This window comes from Varroa destructor, unplaced genomic scaffold, assembly GCF_002443255.2.
Source record: "Varroa destructor unplaced genomic scaffold, Vdes_3.0 BEIS01000001.1, whole genome shotgun sequence".
Lineage (NCBI taxonomy): Eukaryota > Metazoa > Arthropoda > Arachnida > Mesostigmata > Varroidae > Varroa > Varroa destructor.
This window is the reverse complement of record NW_019211454.1, coordinates 1,805,596-1,830,294: the sequence shown is the minus strand read 5'-3', so window position 1 is coordinate 1,830,294 and position 24,699 is coordinate 1,805,596. Positions and strand designations below refer to the sequence as shown.

Genomic DNA, 24,699 nt, shown 5'->3' with positions numbered 1-24,699 from the left:
TATCAGAAAGATATTTATAATATCCAAAAACGCTAGAAAGAATTCTTTAAATGTTTTTCTAGTGGCTAAAAGTTCATATTAAATGCGCGATTCATAAACACTTTTTCTCTTTGTTTCATAGTGCGCAAGTTAGTTTATTTAACGTCAATGCCACTACCATCAGTTATTTAGACGTTAGCATATCGCCGTCAAATTTTATGCCTTTATGCCAAAAAGCTACGTCTAATTATAAAAACAAAAACGTTTTTACGAGCCTGTTATTTTGATCGGGCACGGTAAGCGCGGGGTTGGCCGGTCGGTTTAATCGTAGCGAAAGGAAAAAAAACTGATTCAATTGATCATGTGGACGGTTTAAGTTGCGCCAAACTAGGCAACTTGAATTCCAACAATTATTTGAGTTTCGTAATCCATGGCTATTTCGAAATTCTGCCGTTCAAGGATGCACTACATTTTAGTATATCTGTTTGGCTGTAGCGTCTTAATAGCCTAGACAAGCGAAAGGTTCCTTTTGTAACTTTATTGCATTAATTATTATGTGACGTTCGTTAAGCAGTTGAAAAATTCGGCTAGCGTATGGGATATTCTATGGTTTGTTCAGCAACAACTAGCACATCTAATAAAAAGTACACGGGCAAGCTGTTTATTTATGAGGTACACGAGTTTTCGATCTAATCGAACTCTATTCTTGGTTAGAACTTCGCTCTCTTTGGCTAGAATAAACGCCAGATTTTTTAAGTTATTCAGTGAGAGGACCATCCACATAAGTGCATCGGCTTGTTGGTAATTTTCTAAATTAAAACTACAGCTCAGGGTCCTGCCGTATATCAATCTTTTCTAAGACGTAATAACTAATATAGATATATATGGATATGGATAATATCTTGAATATCAGAAACCTTTGCACTCTTTTAGGTTTCCTTTTTTCTTCTATGACAACAGAAAATGATTCATCTTTTTAGTTTTGCATGGCTTCTTTAAATTTTCCTTTCTAACGCGGATCATTTATGTCACGGATATATCTCATCGTTTGCATCTCATACCTTAAGAATACAAAACTACAAATCGATGGTAATAAAGAATTCGTCTTTCAGAAAATGCATAACTATGAATTTTGGACTTTTTTTTTTTTTTTTTTTTTTTTTTTTTTTTTTTAGATTATGTATTGAGCAAGAGCCTCGCTATCGTTGCAAGAAATAAAAAGGTTCTATTATTAAATTTTGGTATTTCCGTTTGAAAGAATCTTTTCCATCTGTCGCTCAAAAGCGAACAGTTTCTTTTGAATCACCTAATAATAAGCATACACGGAATGTTAAGGCCTAAAAATGTTTTTAAACGGGAGTGTGAAAAACAGAAGCACAGTTTAGCGAACTAGGTCCTTTTGTAGGTCAAGTGGCAATAAATAAAAGGGAAGTTACGAGAAAATAACTGTTTTCATTGGCGGCCTGTTCTCTTATTAGACAGGTTTGTATATGGCAAAGTGTATCGAAATGTATGACTCTTAGGAATATTTTTTTTTGTTTTAATAAAACTGTATTTAAGCCTATGCGACTAAAGTTGCTGTTGCAAGGAATGTAGTAGTTATGTGTCCAGTCAATCAATTCAGTTTCTTAGTAATTTCCTAATGTGCAGTATGTACACATAGTATGTTGTCACGTTTATGGCTATTATACGGAAACCTTACGATTATCCAATAATAACACGCAGTTAACTACAGTCTTCGTCAGAATATTGCCTCATTTTCTGTACGCGACCACACGTATATACTCTTTCTGCTTTTTTTTTTTTTACCATACGCCGTCGATTTTTAATACATCCTTCACCTTACTAATCTCGTTGCGGAATCTGAAAAAAGTTGTAAATAAAAATGTAAGAATAGAAAACAAGCGTACGTGAGGTAACGTATTGAGAAAATGGATAAATATTTCGATTCTCGGGTTTCTGTTCTGATAGGGTAAGAGGCACAAGAAAAGTAGAATTGTTGGAGATGGTTGGTTGCTACAGTTCCGTCCCAACAGAAAACGAATGTCGACATAGACAAGAGAAATGTCTGTGTATGCGTACCAGGATCTATTTTCTATTTAAATCTCTCTTGTAGTCTCGTGCTTTCTTTTAGCCTTCCAGGGCGCGATTCGTCTCATCACTACGAGCGTCTCTCTGCCTTCTACAGTACTCCTACAGGCCATTTCCATGGCCTTCCCTTCGAAGCACTAATTGTTTCTCTGCCAAAGCCGTTGGGAAGGAAGTGTCTCGGACTTGGAATGGCCTGATTAGCGCAGGCGGTCGAGGAGTGAGCGCTTATCAAGGGAAAGAATTCATCTCGTTTAAACGACACATTTATGTTAGACACCCGTTACCAACGGATCACGGACATCCAAAGACCGGTGCATACATTGTTATTCTGTCGATGTTATTCTGTCTAAGAAATGGCGTGATATTACGGCATGCTAGTGCGCTACAGGCGTCAGTGCTGTCACCTATAAGCTTAAGATAATTTCCTTTTAATTTATGTCTAAGTGAAAAGAATATCTATCTCGCATTTACATATTTGACGCCCTTGCGAAATAACCTTTAGTCGATGTTGATATGCTACTGGATCGTCGACAGATGAACGGTATAGCTTGATTCAATATGAGCTCTTGTATGTTTACGTAAAGAAGACTCATAGCGGTCAAATTTAAGGATTCCCTAAAGGTGACAAACCATGTGGCAAAATGACCTAATAGCCGGCGAGGCCACTCAACCTGTGCCAGGTTCATTACAGCCTGAAACAGGAATGTGCGTGTTTTAGTCCTGTTGCTACCTGCACAGTGTATTCCTACCTAATTATGCTATATACAAATAGAGATAGATAATTAGTAGAAATTCCCTCAATATGTCAGTATGTGAAACCCCGCCGAACATATACTCAATGTAACTGTCATTCATTTCGATTACGACTGCAATTTGGAGCCTTAATCCCTCACATATTCACGCTTTTTAGCAGTAACGATAGAGTTTACATAGTAATATCTAGATAGGATACCCTCATTTAATCATGGCATATGACCTAAGGAAAAGTTTACATTTATTTACATCTCATTGTAAGCCTATTTGTGCCCCATATATTAAATGGTTTAGTAGTATTAATTTCACACTTCAAAATGATACTATCCTTTTTTTGGCGACACATTTTTCTGATGCGAGATGGGTATATATAAATATATATATGTAAAATATGAAACCATTCATGAAATCAGGTTTTTAGCAGACGAATTATAATAAGTAACGGACAGTCATAAACTTTGGGTGAGTTACCAATATATGTTTCATCTTCGAACTGTAATCGGAAAAAACAGCTGTGCAAAACTTGTAATAACGCATTGTGGGTCGCTGATTAAAAAAAATTAACTTTAAGATCGAAAGGAACGAAGATGAACAATAGGGAGTTGAGAGCTGTGGTAAAAGCCAATATATCTTAAAAATACCATACTCATTTAGTATTGAATTAAAAAAAATTACAAATTGATGCCGCAAGGATCAAAAACAGACACGTAAAAGTGCTTGCCCTTTTTTCTCTTAAGTCACAACAGTAACCCATTATTGTGTTGAACTTGTGATGGAAAAGCAACGCTCAACGACAACGGCAAAATGTCATATAAGTGGGTAAATACAACTGAATCGGCCAGACATCATCCTTAAGCATATACGCAGCTGTAAAAGCTTAAGATATCTGTTTGTTAATCTAATGCAAGTGTTATCCACTACTGCTTCATGAATTCTGATTTGTCGATTGGGGAAGATCAGAATTTGCTAAGGTTTACTGTCAACAATTGGAAGAGATAGCAGAAAAACCTAGCACGATTTGTGAACAGGACTAGGCCAGTTTTGATGCAGGATAACGCTTTATCCCACATGGAAAGAGTCGCGGTGGAAAACATGTAGAAGTTTCAGTTGGAGGCTTGCTGGCCCGTTGTTTTTTTAAAGCTCGACAGCATCTCATTCAAATATCATCGTTGAAGTTGCCCTTCGAAATTTCGCAGACTCTCGTACTCCATAACAGCGGGACAGATAAGTTGCTATCCAAGTAATGGAAGCTCATAGATAATATGGCGCATACGTCAATTCGAGAAAAATAGCTAGGTTTGTTATTATGTCACGTTCCATACTCATTCCATATAGAGGAAAGAGTGCGGTGATATGGGCCAAACTTTGCTAAACGCTACCGTTAAGAAGTATTGCTGCCACAGGAGGAGAAACAATTATTGCGATGTATTCATCAAGAACTCCTTTATCTCGTGGCCTAAAGTAGAGAGGCAATCAGTTATCAATTTTTGGAGAAGTAATTAATGAGAGACACCTATGTCGATGGCCCATATAGCTTTATCAAATGGGGCTATATGGACCAGTAATGATTCTGTACTCAAAAGTGATTGGAGCAGTTCACCATTCCCCGAGTTTTTGTGATTATCTTTGTAAGAAACACGTAAAAACGTTGATATACAAATGGGCAGTCTATTTGTTTAGACAGTATAAACATAGTTTAATGTAGCTGATGACAAACAGCTGCAACGAACAAAACCGTAGCTACTGATGATTTGCGGGATATGCTTCTTACTTCTTGCGATACAACGTCGTTCGGCAACAGAACTTCACGCGACAAAGCCTCCATTTCTGTGTATGGCTCTGAACAGCTATTTTGTTGACATGACATGACGTGATAGCTTGACGGCCCCAGCCGATTGTCAACCTGTGTCACTGAGAGAAGCTCGTTCAGCACAAGGGTTTCTGTCTTCTGAAAGTCTCTAAACATACCATTGAAGATGATTGCCGGTATGCATTTTTTTTACCTAACCTAACCTAACCTCATAGGTCGTCATCCTTCTACCGTAAGCAGTAACAAATTTCTGTCGAGTTTTAACTGGCAAGTCTAGGGGGTTTTAGCTTGTTCAAGCAGCGTGCATAAAGTATACCAATGTAGGCGCCCCAAAGTCGACCTGATCGCACTTAGGCCTGTGCAAATCCTGTGTGTGTGTATACCTCCATGATTAACAGAGATGGCTTCTCTAAGGAACAGCGAATGATGGCAATAGAGCGCTTAAAGCCATCCTCAAACACTACTTTTGTGACAGGCTTTCAAAATCTTAGTTTTCAACGGCTGTTCTCGTCAGCGTGTGTTCCTTGATTAACGCCCTAGAAACACACAAAACATGACGAAACTGTGTTTCCTTTTGCGTACAGGAAAATAAGCATTGTAACAGGAGCTCCCTCTTTGGGAATATCAATTTTGTTCCTTTAGGCACAATCGCTTTCAGGATGTTCATTTATGAAAGACGTCTCGTCTAAACTAAAGACATTTGAAGAAGTCAAGTAGCATGGCTCCACCGGTCTTGAGATTCTGGAAGAAAACCTTGGCTGCCTCCTTACTAAGTCTTATCGCGCGTTCAGAGCACCTTTCCGAGACGCCACTAAAAGAGCTGATCGTGCCATGTTAAGAAAGCCATCATCCGATGTCTTTCGGTTGGTTATGATGCCAACCGGCCACCAATTCTATGTTCAGTTGCTCAGAAACCTCGTGCACTTTTGACCTGGCCTTGAGCATGGCACAGTCTCGCGTGATCCTTGTGCATTAGGCAAGGTATGCTGCTAATGCAGCTTGTTGACATGCGTCGGACATACGACAAGAATGGACGTATGTTGAAGTAAGCTCGTTTGAAGTACCATCGGCTGCAGCTTCTTCCGTAGCCTTGAGCCGTCGTTGAGCAAGTCGACTCGCTCATCCCAAATTCACAGACTGTCTCCCTCACCAAAAGGGCTCTATCTACAATGACCGCTGCTGCATCTCATACAGTCTTAAGCTGCATTCTATCTCTTTCAGTCTTTTTTTGTATGCACGCACCATTTTAAGATTTTGAATTCACTAGCAGCTAACCGCTACGGCACCTTCTACAAAACCAGGCAAAAAGTATGATTTCGATCGTTCCTGCACAGGCAAAAATTGCAAGTTGTACTAAATGGTCGTCTTATGTACAGCTGATCAACGAAAGATGATGTCCAAATAATTCAGAAACATAATACGTGTAAAAATATAATATGTTTAGAATCTTCTTCAGTCTTGACGATGCCCTATGATAACATGGTCATTTCACTGCGCGTTAGATAAGTTCGTCGACTGCATTCGAAATAACAAGGACGACCGTAGAGGCATAATACTTGAAATCGTAATAACTCGTACCTGACTTTGTATAATAAGTAATCGATGATATTTGATTTCATATAAGCTCAACAGAATACCTGTAATAATGTAGCCCAATGTAATGGGTTTCATAAAAACGTGACAAACAAGAATGGAAGCGGTAGAAAAACGACTATTTATTATTTAACAAAAGTTCGATGAAATACAAAAAAATACTTACCTGTATATATATATCATCAGCTCATTTGGCCAAAGAAACAATCTGGTAGCGTAAATTGCTCTAATTTCTAATCTATGTAGATTTAAGAAATTCTGACATGTCTGTAGTGTTTCAATTTAAAATCGGAGTTCCCGGGCTGTTTGTAGATCTTTCTAAGAGGTTAGCAGTTGCTTGGAAAGCAGAACATTAATTGCCAATTGAATTGTCCAAATATGTCCCAGCGGTTAATTAGTTTGGGCTTCTCGGAATTTTTTTTCCACATTTCGTGCTTTGAGCCAAAAAGGGCCCCAAGTTGAACTGTGCCGGAAGTTTTCTTATTTAGCATAGCCTAGCAACATTTCAAAAAGCCACTAACATCGCTCGATGCGCGGTCATAATTAAAGGGTTACCTCAAATTAAAAAGGCATATCTTGGAAGCGATTAGTGAGTGATTTAAATCCTTAGTTAAGGATATGATCTTTAATCCTTTAATTAAATCCTTAATTGAAGATGATAACGACATTGAACAGATATGGCAGCCGGGAATGGTGTTTCATCACATAGAAGAGAATTTGTTGAAACATATGTTTTTATTCAAATGTAGTCATAAAAATGACTCAAAAAAATCGGAATTTAGGTGTCATACCTTTTACATATATATATACTTGTAAGGCTTTGTAAGACCTGTTACGGGCAATAACGCAGATACAAGGTTCATTGTCAAAGGCTAAGCATCGATAACTCAGGTATTGCTTACATTATCAGTTAATGATATAATTTTTACCACTGTGATAAAAAATTCGTCTTGGTTAAATACCCATGTAAATGATTTTTAGCGATAGGCGATTACACATACCACATGTGCTGAACTCCGGACCTAGAAAATATATTTACACGTGTGCGTACAATCCAGATATCTATTTAATTATAAAACAGTGTAAAACAACTACAATTATTGGGCAGTAACGACGGATTTCAACCGCCTAAAGTCGGCGTCTCTGGGTGGAGCCGCGCGGCATTATGGTATTGTACAATAAGGACATCGAACTGGGGGTTTCGCCGGACGGGAAACTCAGGGGCATCGAGCGAGGAAGTAGGCAAGGAAGAAACCAATTGACTGCTTAAAGTATCAGCACTAGTGACCAGGTAAGGACTAGTTCCCTGAGCGAGACAATGAAATATATTAGCGCACCGGCATAGTTGGAAAATCCTATTGGAAGCCTGCTTCTCCCATGTTCAGTCTTCCCCAATTGTACAACTCTCTCCTGCTACCACCGAGACAGAACGGCACACATTAATGTTTCATTAGTAGTGTATTAGATGTGACCAACTGACCGACTAAAACTGTTTAAATGCTTATACATAGCGACGTTCTCGGCAAACCAGGGAAGACGATATTGGTGAGTACGTCAGCCCATGGCCGCTTAATCCGATTTAGGTTACGTAGACGAGCCGTTACGAATCACACATGGATAAGGTAGCACACACTGCGACATTACATCGTAGAAATCTCGAAATAGTCGATATATATACGCAGTTAAAAATTTGATGTCTTTTTGAATCCGCATAAACTTTTACTGAACACTGCTAAGATACGTATCGATTTCTATGAAAAAAGTACGTAGTTTTCTGGCAAATATGCTATCTATATTTGGGTTTGTTCTACTATTTCACCTTTGGTATACTGGGGACAGACTTTTTGTTTGAATAGTTTCCAGCTGACCATGATACTATAGTTGATAAATACCATTATCACCGGAATAGAAAATAGCTCCATATATTTTGAAGTATACGCACTAAGTTAAGTAAACCTTAGTTTGAAGTATGTCGTATGATGAATTTCAAGTTCAAGTTCAAATTCGGATACCTGGTGGTATTACTTATACACAGACATCTCTCATCATGCAAAATATGTACGTAATTCAGTTCTAGAAATATACTATTCTACCGAACAGGAAAATTGATATGATGAGTTACTGAAACAATCCTTATGGAACCCTTAAGCCAAATTATACTTGTTTTAGGGCGTTACTTGTTGCATAAATTTATTGTACATGGTAAGTTCGAAAAGGCTGTGCGATCTTTCGGATCTCCTGTATGCTGAATGTCCAGTCTTAACGAGTTGATAAGTAAGTTCAATCTACATTACGTAGATACGCCAAGTTCAATCCTTCTTTAAAGCAATCGCCAGTGTAGGAATGGAGTTCGCTGCACTAAAATCCTTTTGGCAATTTGCCCAGGACCGCACTTCACTAGGAACCCTGAATAATGCTATCTCAGAGGTCAGCCGAACTTCAAATGGCTTTTGATAGTTTCATACTATAAATATAACGCAATATTTGATCCCACTAGTAGGCTATCGTAGGAGATCTCTGTGAGGACGTAGAGCCCAATTGAACGCGTTGTCCTGTTCGGCAACGGTGTAAAGGTTGTTTTCGAGGCGGCAGACTGCCTAACGAAGTTACTGATGATTTTCAGATTCCAATGCGCGCAGTCGGATGAACGAACAAGCAAATAAGCAGGCCTTTGTCTACTCGCGGATTTAATGACGTTATACTAATCCTTTTATTACTACGCTAATTACATTATACTAACGTAATTTAGATACTGAGGTCTGATGCCTTCTTTTCCTTCATATTTCTCAATAATCGATGTTGTCGATTGTCAGGGTTTCTGTTTATACATGAGCACAAGTTTGAAAAAAGTCTCAGCAAGTACGGGCAAGTACGCAAGATTTTGCTGTGAAAGAAAAGCACGAGATGGAGCTTCTTATCGGAGGCTTTTGACGCGTACAAATTCTATCTTGTTTTCACGAAATTGTTCACAGTTTAACGAAAATGAAACTCTAGATTATCAAGAAAGCAATTACCTCTTTTTAAGAACTGAGAAACCCGTATGGTACACACCGCCGGGAAGCCTTTCCTTGTTTCGCGGGCTATGCAGGTCAATTTTTCCGTTGCCGACATTCATCTTACATTCGTCCTTTAGGTGTGGGCATGTCGGGAGGTAAGAGATGAACACAACGACATTTCTCGCGAGTAATTCTTACAAAGACGGATTTAGCTTCTTAATAATCTTGCTACAAGAAGAATATAGAAATTATTTTAAAATAATTGTTATCGAATATTTGAAGGTAATATAACTGACCCTGTTTTTGGTTCGTGTACATGAGGCGCCCCATTCAATTCTATAGATCTAGGCTTTAGACTACTTAGTATTATTGCAACTAACTTATCATCTTGCTAATATCGATTTGCGCGTAACCAATTCGTATGTGTCTCGGATCGTCTCGTTCCTAACTTCACGTGGAAAATACTACGTAAAATCGACAGGTACTTATCAACGCCCACGTTTACGAGCTTAAGTCTTACGATTGCCATTGACTCACATCAGTAACTCAAACACATGAATAGCAATCGATCCAAGTCTCCATCAAAGCTATCTACCCATGAGGACGATATATGCCTTCTAAACAAGACACAACGGCGGGCACGAAGCTGATTAATGTACTATCATCACCTCTATCATCTGTACTGCATTAACGTCTTCTCGTGCTTGCCATATGGGCGAGAAACTTTAATACCTGTATACAGCTCCTATAGGATATAATGGAAGAGTTTAGAGTTCTTAAAGAGGTGACAATGTTGTACACAATATAGTCACCAATGTCTAATCGCATTAGTAAATAAATATCTGGGTCAGCATTTGCTATAAATACGGGGTTTATGTTGCAGTGCTGTTTATCATGTGGAATAAGGATGAAAGTGAACCCCCCCCATGTAGTGTCAAATAGTCAGCCCTCAGGAGGTTGTTGTATCCTTTTACGTAGCGTAAATCTCATCATAATTTGATAGGTTGTTTGTCAAAAGTAATTCTGCTCCACGTTCAATATAGGAGGAGGTCCGGATCCAAGTTGTCCCGTCACGTTGGCGTTTCACGATATCTAAAGGAACGTCTGAAGCAGTCGTTGCATGAATTAGCATCTACTTGGCCGATCAATTTTAAAGCCTTGTTATATTATAAGTACAACTGATAAAAGGTTGTAATATTTATTTGTTTACTTAACATACTGTTTGGGCATGCATGATTGTAGGGAGACATGGATTATTCATCAGCAAAGAAACAACTGTGCGAAGAAATCAGTTTTTTTGTACTTCATTATCGGTTTTTCTTCATATTCTATAAGTCAGAATTGCATCTGTATTAAATACAAGACGTACGTTACAATCTTTCTACAATCGCGCATCGTAAATACCTATGAATTGAATCCAACTTGAGAGTTCTATCGAACGACTTTGAGGTTGATATCAACAAGCCAACAACTTCACATGATCGAGAGAAACACCGATAGTTCCTTTAACAAATCAGTTTTACGTAAGTAACGCCCGCTCCCGCTAGGCTAAAATCGAGAGCAAAAGAGCAACTAAGTAACCTCTAAGTGCACGAAAGGCAAATGTTGCCCGTGTGCTAATAATTCCACAGGAGGTTGTATGCTATGAAACGGTCTAGTGAAATAGTGGCCGCCTGCAAAGGTTCTGCGACGACATGCGTGCTTATGGGACTTGGATGCGACCGTTTTGTGCTGCTGGAGGTCGGCCGTCTGATGGACTGCTGACGCAACTCTCTAAACGTTCAGGTTGCAAAGATATTCTGTAAGGCCCATATTTCGCATTGATGCGCAAACTGGATCGAACTTCTGGTACTTGGTACGGTCGTTTTGAGGTTGTAACTTTTTCGAAAACTCCCTATTTTGACAATTTCTCTAACTGCTCAAGTCATTTAAGGACTAGAGTCATGTACTATTGCTGACAAAGATAATTCTCGAACCACTGAATTTCCAAACCGTAGTACAGGGGGATTCATCGAAGACACGAAGCAGTTGTTATCGGAATGCTTGACACACTTTGTACGCAAGGGGGAGAGGTACTGAAACCCAAATGAAGCAGCGAAAACGAGGAAAGAATTGAGCAAGTTAGCTGCTTTATTTAACTTGCCTAGCGCATATCTATATACACTGCCATCGTACTTCGTAGCAATAGCACTTGCTGTTGAGGCTCATAATTGGTAATAAATACATAGCACACTATTATCTAGAAGAGTACGCGCGCATGCGATGTATCAATAAAATTATAGATAGTAAATAATCTTTTGAAATCAGTAGTAACTGCATCGTGCACGGTCAGATGTCTAGGCTACTCATGGTAGTGCTTAAGACATTAACGTTAGAAAAGAAAAATCTATCTATTTGTCTTTCTTTAATGAAACGTCTGCACGTTCAACTAAAATACTTATACAAATTTTTTAAAAATATTTTTTCCGCAGCTCCGATATGCCGTATGCTGGTATTCTCTCAGTTCTGCTCAGCCGTTTGTTCCCACTACAGTTTGCTACCGTTACCACTCCAGTTACCGACAAGCCGCAGCCGATTCGAAAATGTGCTCGCTGTATTCTTTGATGCTGTTATTGAAAAAAATGTGGATCCTGTGATTGCTTGCTAGATTATCCTTCCAGGATAAAGGCCCATATGTGTAGACTGGAGGTAAATCAATCTATTATCGAAGAGTATTATTTATTAATTGTTGCGTATAGAGATTAAATAAAAATGGAAAAGTTGCAGGAATCGATGTGGCAAGAAAAACGATATTCCCTAGATGTCTACTCGAATTTGGCCACAGATTGATATCGGGCGCTTGTGTGCGCCAATGCTGCATTTGTCTACGACAAAGGAGAAACGGCTTCTTCTTTTCGGCTGTACTTTTGTCAAGTAGCAGGTAGTTAATGAACCTTGTGATACAAACCTAATCAGCCCCAATTTATGCCTTGAGAGGATACGTAAGAATAAGGATCAGTTGGTATAACCCTTTCGGATAGTGATGGTCGGGGCTACTAAAAAATGTTCACACTTCAAGTTTTTTCGTTAGCAGTCATTGCCATAGGGACGAACGAGGTAAAAAGCGCACGGTATAGAATCTAGAGAATCACTGATTTAATTAAACGTCTATCCGTGAGATTGAGGTGCGGTGAATTCTGTATATCGAGATCATTTTCTAACACGTATTTCGTTAGTCACTAGTGGTTTTTGCGTACTTATTTCATCCACTGGTATTCGATCAGGTATTTGATGCCCGATTCAAGCGAACTCGAAGTCGGGCGATTGCTGCGTTCATATATCTAAAATAGCATGCTAGAGAATTTATTTTTATACGTATCTACTTACAAGGGCTGTCAAGTTCTCCGTTTACTAATGGAAACAGTTACGTACAATATCAGGTAACCAGGCGTACCTACAACCCTTACACAGATCCCGCAAAAGAGAAACAAATACGTCTAGTGAACTTGAATAGTAGTGGATAAACAGAAGTTTACACGAACGATATAACCACAATTGCATGTCGGACTAACATCTGCTGCGTCCTTTATAGCTTAGTCCAAGTTTTCATTGTGAACTTTAAAAACACTTTCATACAACTCGCGTACGGACGGTTTGGAAATTAGTGGATAGATACTGAACAGCTGAATCCATCGGAGCGCAAGTGCACACCGCGTAAAGAGCCATCTCACTGGAGGGATTTTTGACAATTACATTTGCTGACAGAGCAAATCTTGCCTAATTATCACAACGTACGACATACATAGGAGTACCTGTCTCAGTAAGTGGAAACGGGTGGTGCAATCGCTATCGGAGGTATGACTAACAAACATGCTGCCACACTCCAGCGATATAAATAATTAGGTAAATAAAGGTTCAAAGAAAAATGAAAATGGTAAGGTATTGTCAGTTGCCGTTTTACGTGTTTGTTGGAGAACACCCAAACAGATTCCTGGTGGAATCCCACGATGTTAAAAGTGATGATTTAGAGGACTTGTTTACATGACAAAAAAAAATCGTAGAAATGCTTAGTTGCAGCGAGGCCAGTAGAAGCTTACTGTGCGTAAATATTAATACTCCGACGTGGTTCTAAACCGAAATTTTGACTTAGTCTATAAAACCCACAATTTTGAACGCGACACATCATTAGACGCGTAAAAACGTATGTAAAAAAAGTATATATAATGATTATATGAATATGCACGATTACAAGATGTGACTGGACAATATCACATAGACGGTTCTTTCTCGTATTCTTTACGGACCTCGTAAGAAAGCCCTATTTTGAAGACAGCACCGTTAAAAAGAGCCTGCCTAACACGCTTTGTTTTTAAGCAGGTCTCTGTTGTGACTTGGATCCTTACTGGAATATCATGCCATGCAATAATTTGAGAAATGTAAAAAAAGCTTCGTAGCAATAACTTCGTGGCTAGTGATGCTCTCGAAGAATAACCTATTCTTCGACGGTACCTCAGTTGCTTTTTACGTTATGTAGCCTTCGAATAGAATATAAAACGCCGAATAAATATAGCCTGGTATGAGAACCGACTGACTATCAGAAACACTAATATATAAGTCAATTATCTTGATAATTAAAAAAGTATTGTGCAGACAGGGCTTTCCTATGTTGGAGGTTTAGTTCGTAAGCTCATTACTGCATGCATCAGGGTCTGCAGACCTGCAAATAAAGATTAAGGATTACTGCCGTTTTAACTGATGTGTGTGTTCAAACTAGAACATCAACGTCGCATTTCGCTGCGATTTTCGAACATCTGTTGCCGGATAAAACAGACCACCGTCAATAACATAATTGCTCAGGTATGAACAAATATTGAGATTATACTACAGCTTTCCAAGAGTTTTCGGATACCAATTTCAAAAAACTTTGGTTCTAGAGAAATAAACCATACTTCTTCTGGAACAGAAACGTCTCAGGGTGGTAATTTCGCAGTGAGCTTACCATCTTTGATGCCCTAAATGGCGATTCGGATGTATTGCGAGAATGCTATGTCATGCTCTAACGTTTCAACACCGTCGTGTTTCTTTTTCGACCATTGTAGCATGTTGGCAAATTTTGGACAGGGGAAACCCTTGGAATATTGTAAGCATTAGGGTACGTACCAAAAAAAAAAGAATAACGTAGTCACACGTTGGTATATGTTTATATTTTCACAGCTCTTTCCAGCATTCCAGGAAGCCAAAAGGAAATCATTCCAAACCAGAAGGAAAAAGTGTACTTTCTTTCGTCGTTTGCACGTAAATGTAACATATTATACTTACATAAATAATTTATTACTTACATAAATATATTATACGTTTGCATTGACTTTAAGTTTGATTCTACATGATTTTTGACAATCGACACTTATGCAATTAGGTAGCACTGTCAGATTTTGGCGGATCTATCGTTTTAGTCGGCGTGCAAGGTGGAGAAATGGGACTAAGCGGAACGATGGTCTAACAGCGGTTAGGTAATTTATAAGGCAAACAACACGTGTGCCTTATCGTGTTGTTATCATTAGCTATAACCGCAGCCACAGGCATCGGTAGGTAGAGGCCTAAGCACAGCACAACTACAGAAGAAATGCGGCTTACTGCCGTCTTCATTGGCTGTGTACGGGCTCTGTTTGTACCCTCGTAGGAATCGTGGCGTTCGGTGCAGCAACAGCGCCATCCGACGACAACTTGGCGGCCTATAAACAGCCGAAGAAAATGATGAAATCGGAATCAAGAGGAAGATGACCAGCAGCTTTTTTATTGACATCACTAACGCGGCTGAAGGGTTTATTCAGCAAGGCATATTGTTTACACGAAAGACGTAATAGTTGGGTTTCTGTTCTGGAAAAGTTTCAATTACTCGTTCAAGTTGATTGAGCCGAAAGTGAGCGAGGTAATTTGGTTCTCTGCTAAGTTATTCTACTGTGTATTGGTGAATTAAGTAAACATGTCATCCATTCTAGCTGGAAGAAGCTGCCCGAAGCGATGCCCAGCTCAAAGAGATGTGTCCCACATGGCATTCTGAAGCAAGTAGAAGGGTATAGTCAGTCAAGAAAGCATAGAACGGGTGGGTACTCGCAATACCTCCAGCCGAATATCTATATATTGCTTTATGTATTACACATTGATCTGTCGATTTTCATCTAAATCCTTGTGGTTCACTCACGTGTATTTACCCTGCGCATGATCCGTGAAACTTTCCCGATCTAACCTGAAGCGAGTTCAAACCTGAGCTCATTGCAGTTTTCCCATTACTCTATTTCAGTCGACCTACCCACTGCATTTTACGAATCATTCCACTGTTTAGCTACTTTATACTGTTTTTAGCAATTAAACCGCAGTTCTTTAGCAAGTCATGCCATTCTGTTCTGATCGTCCTTTTGATTCAGATATTCCAGAGTCTTGCTGGAATCAGCCTGTGTCTTTGAAGTAAGTGGCCATTAAACCCTTATCATTCATATTGCAGAGAATTTCAGTAATTTTTTTATATACGACAAACATGAAAACAGAAAAATTAAACAACTTTTAGCTTTTAGAAAGTTCATAAATCCTTATTTGCTCTAGAAAAAAAAAAAAAATCATATAAAATTTAATAATGTAAGCTCTTTCCTAATTTACACAGTAATGTATATACGCATATTGAAAATGTTTTTTAGCATAAATGCACATGCCGCTGCACATGTTCTTTTTGGGACGATGCTTATCATCTGAACAAGCTTATATGTCAAAAATCGTTAGAGATTTTTTAATGACAAAAATTATTTTATATATTGCTCGTTAAAGGACCGTTGCTGACTGTTCACGAAAACCTAACGAATAATCAGCCACAAGTTTTTCTATGGCGTTTATATAACTGAACATCTCGTTAAGTAGATGAACTTCAGTAACTTTCGATATTACAATAATTATGTGGGTGTGGTCTATAAAATAAGATCTCAAATATTTAAAATTAGCTTAGACTACATCATATGAACTCCTGTCCATGGTTTTCAATAAAAAAAAAACTACATATGCTCCTAGATTAGCTTAAGGCTATTGGTTTTATGAAGGAACACGTAGCTTTTTTAGAAAGCTGGAATAGCAAGGAAGCGTGTTTCCAAAATGCAACACGCTTTTCGGGAGTTTAAGCGCATACCGAGAATCAACAAGGATTCTTCCGGTGTTACGCATATAATGAATTTTGATTCCGTCAATAACAATTTGCCTACTATTATATTCTGTAATAATCCTGTTCCATTTTTGACTACGGTAAGCATATCTGATATATAAAACAAATACAACGTTTTTTCAAACACAGTACATAGATTTTACGCGTTCGTTTATGTTCACTCCCAGTGTTTTTGCTTGGTATATCCATAAAGTCAGTCCGAAGTTCGTTCGTTTAAAAAACACTTGGACGCTTAAGTTTTTTTTTTCGGCTATTATACATTTTGTGTAACCAAAACAGCGTTCCAAGTGCGAGAACATCAAAACAGAATCGTAGGTGGAAGCTGCAAACGCTTGTAGCTAGACCTCAAAGGCCTCTTGAAAAATAGCAACTTCTAGACGGCGACTTTGCATCGCCCGAACGCGCGGCAGTTCCTCTGGAACATAAATTTCTAAGATACAGGTGATAACAGATACGTCCTTTTTCGAGAAAGTACGCTAGTTAGGAAAAAGACATTGCCTATTTTAGGCTGGCAGAACTCGAAGATCGCAAGCTCTTTAGGAAAATGACGATTATGTATGTAAGCAGAAAAATGTCGACGATCAGTACAGCCCCATACGTAGATATCGCCATTTGCGAAGTGATCTTTGGTCAACTTGCGATGAGTCAATTTAAATGAAAATTTCCAGGCGCCATATCTGCTATACGCCCAATTTGGGCGTACTAAAATACGCACGTTTGTTTGGTCCTTTAACACTGTTGGTTTTCCACAACGCTAAAAATAGCGTGACGCTGCGCTGGCTTCTAGTCGGTGCATTTCAATAGAAACTTGGGGGCGTGTCATATAAGATACGCCCAATATATTTGTTGAACGATGTGTAAAATAATCTTTATCAAAACGTTGTAAATATATCGTTGTTTCTGTGCTGATATTACGACTAGACAACCATCTCATGGTCCCGTTGACTTGGCGTGACGGTGTCTTTGAATAGCAGGATTGCTACTGCTATGGGGCTGTAATTAGACCGCATTTCCTTTAGCACTGATGTACTATTATAGATAGCATTCAACAGTTCACTTAAAATTGTTCCACTGCTTGAATAGGAAGTTTGCACGAACTGACTGAACAATTGAGCCGTATATCAGAATGAATCGTGGCTCTTTGTTTCTGATATCTACTTTGTATCTCCTAGAGACACGTTAGTGCACTAAGGTCGCAGAGGAATTGCCTGAATGTCGCATTGTGACCTGACGTATCGGATGTAAGAATTCAACATCTGAGAAGCATTGATTGGATAGGTCGGAGCTACCTAGGGCTCCTTACCGTTCCCTAGCAGGAAAGATCCTGTTTTGGCAAGGGCGGCAAACATCTCAGCACGAAAATAACAAGTAACACGGAGTTTACCGGTGGCCAGCTGCACGAGTTAAGGATTAATTACACAGCCACAACGGTACAGAGCCAGTCACGGGGTTCACAATGTGGAACAATCATCACAATTTTTGAGCGATTCAACGTAGTAAACACGCAAAGCTAGATAGCCACATGCAAGGCGGGTCCAAAACAAACTCTAAGCGAATATAGAAATTAAACTATTAGCAAGACAGTATGAGCTACAGATTAGAGGATGCGACGCGTCACTGTCACTCATAATCACATGGTTACGACACCATTTTGTATGTTTTATAGCGTTTCTGGGGAGAAATTTGTCCGTCGGTACAAGGCAACAAAGAGAGACATATACCACGTGTTAATAATCATCGTTCTCCCGGTGTGTCCACTTCTTATGGTAGCCCTTATCTACCGCTATGTATTTCTAGTGAGACCCCACTTCCTCCACCTTTCAACACGGATACGCTTTAAACAATATCCGCTATAATAAACAATAAAAAATTGACCTGAAAAACATGCTGGGATAATACACGGAGCTAGAAGAAAGGTAAGTCTAATTGCACCTGTAATCTGGCGGCAATTCACCCCTGAATAGGGTCAAGAGAATAGAAGAATATGTTTATTTTTTGGATTTCATCGTTGATGCCAAGTACATTCTTCACAATCGATCAGTAATCACAATCGATCAGTAATCGAAAAAGGTCTCTTGGATTAAGGACAGCATATTTCGATAGGGATAATGGTAGTTCGGAACATAAACTATACATATGTCAGAAAAATAATAACTAAACTTAAATCAGGACATTCTTTCTTGCCCGCAAGATGGCTTCAATCCTTGTTTCACTTTTCACAAAATTATGAAGACGATGGCTATAGCTTTCCATCCAAAGGATAGGGGTGTAAACTCGCTAAAAACTGGCCAAAAGGCATCCTAAACCATGGGCAGCGCTAGCTCTTAACCAACAGGTTGCATTTTCTAAAAATGCGACCTGTCGATTAGTGAAAAACCTATTTGGAGTTAGTGTGGCCAATAACAAAGAGAAGTATAAGTTTTTTAAGCTAAATGTAATTGAAATGTGGCATATTTTTACTTGGATGCACTCCGAATGTTTAATGTGTATCTTCTAAGTGCAGGACTTAGTTTGAAAGGAAGGCCGTTGTGAGTTCAAAATGGCGTACATTGTCCAACTTAAGTTGTGACAGAAGAAGCTTATAAAACATCTTATTCGATTATCTGGGGTTTCTTAACTGCTCAACGGTAGGTCTCGAGTAGGCCATGTCTCTGTTGTCTCATTTTCTGATCGCAAGTTTCTATCTATTTGTTAATTATTCTTTTATACAGACTTAGCTTTGTTTCTCACGGATCGTCTATGTAGTAAAACTATATAACGTATATTCATACAAGACATCTTTGTATGTACATATATGAGTGATCTCGGAAATTTTTTCCAGAGAAGTTTAACGAACGATGTAGCCGAGTTCGCAGATCGGTTCAACAATTATATATTACATAGCATACGTAGCTTTGCAAGGCTATTTGATTTGTAGTATCGGCGCATTTCGTGTTCGAAGTGAGGAAGCTTGTAATATACGATTCCTTCCATTGACTAATTTTGTCTGCCATCGGTCAGGTGAGAAAAATAGAAGGTTCAATCTCGACATTTTGATTTTCGTATTTTTGCAAATATTGCGCATGATTCAACGTTGAAGAGGCTAAGTGTTTTTAGGATATTTTCTATGAACATCGAAAAACTAATTAACAGCAACGCTGGAGAATTACGAGTTTTAACACGAAGCCCTGCGACGAGTTCGCCGATCACGTCTGCCGGCAAGTGAACTCTTTGAAATAAGAATGAGCCTTTCAGATAAACATATTGCCATTATATAACTACCGGTCACGACTACCTACGAGTCCTTAGCATTACGTCTATCTGCATAAAGCGATATTATCCAACTATACTCGCGTGTTTACCAGTCTCTCTTCAGGTAATTAGGAACAAAGTCGGCTGCATCGGTGAATGCTCAATGTTAACATACTTATAGGCGGACTCAATGCGGGGGCGAAACGCGAAGATCTGTTAGAGGTAGTTTTGCTTGCACCTGCCGCCTTTGCTGAAATGTTTCACTGGTGCAAAGCAGTCATTCTAACGATAGTTGAGTCAGAATTTTTCAGGATTCCTACAAGTGTGCGAGGGAGCGGTGTAATACGGAGAGGTTCTAGCCTTATTTTTTTCCATACATGCAACGCAAAGGTATGAACGGTGTGAAACTGTTTTTCCTAAAGAAGGTTCAGACGACACAAGTGCTAAGTCTTCTTCTTCCATGCGAAACCTTTTTCTGTTAGGTACCTAACGAATGGCCTACAATCAGTATTTTTCAGGTTCTACTGTTGTATATTACCCGGGTGACGCTTCGGCAACGTCTACAGTCCTGTGCAACAGACACCGCTTGCTATTTTCGTTTGTCGCCACTGTAGCCCGTTATGCTTATAAAAGGGATTTAAACATAAATAACAGCTTCGCAAATCAATCCTATGCTTTTGTGATTGATTTCGTGGAGCATTCAACTGGAAATCTGGATGACACTTAATAATTTCTTCAAATTTATGCAGCACACACTGCGTGAGGCGTCTTCAACAGTGATATCAAAAAAATTGCTAAAAACAATAAATAGAAAAAATAAAGTACCTTACTAGGACAAAACAAGGCAGCACTAACAATGTTTAGATATGGCCGAGTCTTCTAATAAAAGTAAAGTAGTTATTAGAAAAAGAGAAGGGCACAAACCTATTACTCAGACCTTTATGCACAGAGGTTGGATTGTTCTAAGTTGAGTCCTGCGAAATATTTGCTACCAGCTCGTAGATAGACCTGTACCGTCTGTGCGTATTCGGTACTTTTCAAATCAATTTATGTATGATTGGGTTTTCAACTAGTGAGCACTCCATCGGTGTGTAAAACTTTCTCTGCACGTTCAAGATTTCCGTCTGTCTCGTTTACCTTTTTTTGGTTTTGAAAAGGTCGAGATATTAGAATTTTGCGAAGGACACGGTGGACTATGACCTCCTATTCGAAAATAAATCAGAGGAACCAAATGCGTGCAGAGACTTTTTACGTCTATATGGAAAACGCATCTGCGTAATAATTTTCTAGTCCTCTTCTACCATCATCTTCAGACCATCATCGTGGTGAAAGTCAATGCATTATCGTATAGACGTTCTTACAACAAACAGTATCATATTGGACTTCAAAAGTTATCTCTCCGTAACATATGCAAGATATCCTCTATATAATGACACCGATATTTAGTACATGTATTTTGGATATTTTTTATAGTATATTAGAAAGGTTTTTTAAATTTTTTTCTTTTTGAAAAACCAGTTCCCATATAGGAATCTGAACCACGTCTTTTTTAACATCACATAATTATATTGCTACATGGGTTTTGGAGTTATCATGACACCCTAACCCACAGCTTATCGCTAGTAGTACTTTATATGCCTTATAATGTAGTAATAGTTTTAAATTTATAGTGTGATCGTTTACTGACTGACATTCACCATTCAGAAGGGCATTCCTTGGTTCTGTATAGCTGTGACTCGCTAGAACGCTTTTTCTAGGCCGACAACGATCAGATATAAGATAATTATCAAAGTTAAATTACACTGTACACCGTGGGTCCGCCTTGGCGCCATAGCAAATGGGACACAGGGGAGCAATTGCAAGTTCGCAGAGGGATGCCCTGATAGGGAGTGAAAGAAGATGTGTCTAAATCCCGTTGCTCATTTCTACAAGCAAAATGCACGTACGTACAGATACGTGCGGGGCAAGTTCGCGCATAAAGTAAAATTACACAACTTGTTAGGTCTCCAGAAATAGAAGATCGAAAAGTATAGATTTAATGAGCTGCCTCTGCACGCGCTGTACCTTATTATATCACAGATACACAGGTCAATACCCTATAGATACCCTGAGTTTCTTCATTCAATAATAAAGCTAGAATAGGTTAGATATGACAATAATAGTTACCATGTTCTTTTAACTGCAACATTTGAATGACTGAAGCTGTTTTGTACAGCCAGTTAATAAAGGTCGGAACTAGGCTAGCATTTACAGGGATGTTAACAAAAAAAAAAGTAAATGTAATAGCGACAAGATTCTCCAGTAGAGCTTGCAGAGCCTGCCCGAGCTTCGATAAGCTTCCGATGTTGTTATATCCGATAATTCAATCACTTTTAATAATCTGAGATTTCCATTAAGATTACTTAGGGAAAAATTCGTCTCTTATTTGGTACTTTGTATCGGGTAACAATAACGCATGCTATACTCGTCAGCGTGGAGAACAAATATTCGTGTTACCTTCCCATTATAGCCAAGTGAATCGGATCTGAATAGGACTTTCCTTTTCTAACTTTTCTAGGTTATCCTGATTGTTAAGCATTAAAAAAAAAAAACTATCTTGAACAGACGAAATAGACCAATGACCCTATGAAAGGCTTATATTGCCAGAAGATGTGAAAGAGAAATGCTCTGGGTCAGGTATGCGGCGTATTTACCACTCTGCAGTAAAAACTATATATATATATATATATATATATAGTGCTTGTTTTATATCTAGTAGTATATATAGTAGACGAGAAGTTGTAAGAAATCAGAACCATTGCCTAACACTAAATACTTCTTGTAAATATACTGAACATTATACTCATTAGTCCGCGCTAGAGGGACATTGCTCTGTTTGGCCTGATTGTCCAAACAGAGCAGCAACGTGGGTCTTATCATCTTATTTTTTCGGTAGCATCTCTGTGAACGTTCAAATGTTATCTTTGAAACACTAAACATGCTGATGTAAGCTAAATAGAGAAATATATATACGGTTACTTAACATAGCAGATGATCGAATGGCTTCAGGTGGTCTTTCTTTTCAGCGGCACCGTTGACGTTTTCTGTCACATAATTTTTTATGTTGATTCGATACGATCTTCGTGCATCATCAAACACTACAGAACTTCCGTCCCATCAATTGTCACCATTTTGATTTCAGCTCTCACCCCTCCCACCCCCAAGCCGTGCTGGGTAAATGTCTACGAGCAAGATTGTTCAGACAGCGTATCTGTACAGAGAGTTTTCTCTCTTTCTCCAAGTCCTGCTTGTTGTTCCTTCTGAACCAAGTCATCTGGAAAGTCGAAAGTTGCGTTCTACGATGTGAGAGGAGAATCTTCAATAGGCCGCGTCTCAATTACACCACTGCGATTTGGCCACCCGACAACTACCACTCAGTCATAGTTGGCGTTGTCGCCTTAGTTGCACCTTTAGAAGTCGTGTGTTCTCTGCTGACAGCAGAAATGGCAATAGGAAATTCGCCAGCTCCGACCGGCATCATCACGAGGCATTTTTGTTGCGAGGCGGAATCGGAACGGAGTCAATACGAATGCAGAGACAGTTCCTTTGATGATGACAATCTTCTGTCTTTTTCCTTGCCTTTTATTTGTCTTGTCCTTTTCGCTCCGCTTTGTCGCTTAGCTATAGCCGCAGACAAGCGCGTTTCCGGATTGTTCCCAGAAACCATCTTTTATGCGCGGCTCGATTGAAGGCTTTTAGCTACCACAGTTATAATCACGCACACAAAAAAGAACAAGGTCATGTGGAAGACATGCTCATACTGGCGTGTACCAGCGTTGGATTGTCTGTCATTTCATTTGAGCGACGATACAATATTAGGACAATAAGTAGCAAAGGTGGAGGTAGAAACAGGCAGCGACAGTGCATACGTCCGTGGTTGTCGTGACGGCTGCGACAAAGAATTAAAATGAGAGAGCGAGTGCAGAACGACGCAGCACGAAGAGCTATTTGACAAGAGGGTTCAGCCGATCGCACAGCAGCAATGGCAATGAGAATATTAACAGGTGCAATGGCAGGATTAGCGTACAATGAGTAGTCGCTGTTAGAGACTGCAGGTGGAGTGGCGATCGTAGGCAGTGTGGTAGCGAGCTAAATGGCGAACGTAGAAAGGAGTCGGACAAGCGGCGGAAAGTGGACGTGAAGACTTTCGCTATCGTTGCTGCTGCTGTGGCTGAAAAAGAAGATGAATTACCTACAGCCGAGGTGGGCGCAGCAAGCTCGCTAGACAGGGTGAGCTAGCAGACATTGCTTCGAGTCTCACTCGTGTAAGTTACGGCAGAGCTGCCGGTGGCTCCAGCGGCGTAGCACTGATGACGGTGACTGTGAAGGGATCAAGGACAAAGACCCACACTTTCATTGCAAGAAGCTCTAGGCGCTTGTGAGCTTTGGAGAACTGAACAGCACCGGTGGACACGAACAGCCTGTACAGTATCAGTATGTAGAAAAATAAAGCAAAAAAAAACGAGGAAGGAACACGCGCTGGGAGTAGCGAAAAGGTAAGTTGTCACCCCAAGTTTATCGAGGTTGCTTTCATTGGAAGCACATTCGAAGGGAAAAGTGGCAGCTTATGGGAAAAGAGCAGTACGGCTCGATTGATGGCGTACGAGCCTTGGACGACTGAAATGAATAAAGAGATCGAACGTAAGGGATAGAAGTGCCTGAGAGAGAAAGGGCAGTGCATTTATTATTTGCAAGTAGGGTCCACGCGTGTCAAGAGTACGAGCCTGAATAGCGCAAATTTGATGTAGTCATTTTCAATTGGTCTTTACGTAAAATTAGGTAAATTATATCGGACGCGGGAACTTTTTGTTTTTGTCATTAACAAGCATTATCTAACAATTTGATTATCTCTATCATATAACCAGAAATATTCGTAAGCTTTGTGAAAGCACTCCGTGTTACTCTTTCTGAGTATTAAACTTCACCACCCAATATATACAATCTTAAAAATACGGCGACAATGGTAAAAATATTTTTCTACTAAAACCTTATTGTTTATGCTCATATCGCTGTGTTTTCTCACT

General features: G+C 39.3%; 2 protein-coding genes across 5 annotated transcripts in view; one reads left to right on the top strand and one right to left on the bottom strand.

Moving 5' to 3' along the window:
* Nucleotides 1–22,803, bottom strand: part of LOC111249860 (V-type proton ATPase subunit D-like) — a 73,820-nt gene extending 51,017 nt beyond the window's left edge. The window contains exon 1 of the mRNA XM_086991328.1: nt 22,660–22,803. The gene's annotated coding sequence lies outside the window, so the exon portion shown is untranslated. The remainder of the gene's footprint in view (nt 1–22,659) is intronic.
* A 289-nt stretch (nt 22,804–23,092) lies between these two features.
* The window catches only part of LOC111243236 (uncharacterized), a 41,532-nt gene continuing 39,925 nt past the window's right edge, over nt 23,093–24,699 (top strand). For all 4 annotated transcript variants that reach the window (XM_086991364.1, XM_086991372.1, XM_086991380.1 and 1 more), the window contains exon 1: nt 23,093–24,171. The gene's annotated coding sequence lies outside the window, so the exon portion shown is untranslated. The remainder of the gene's footprint in view (nt 24,172–24,699) is intronic.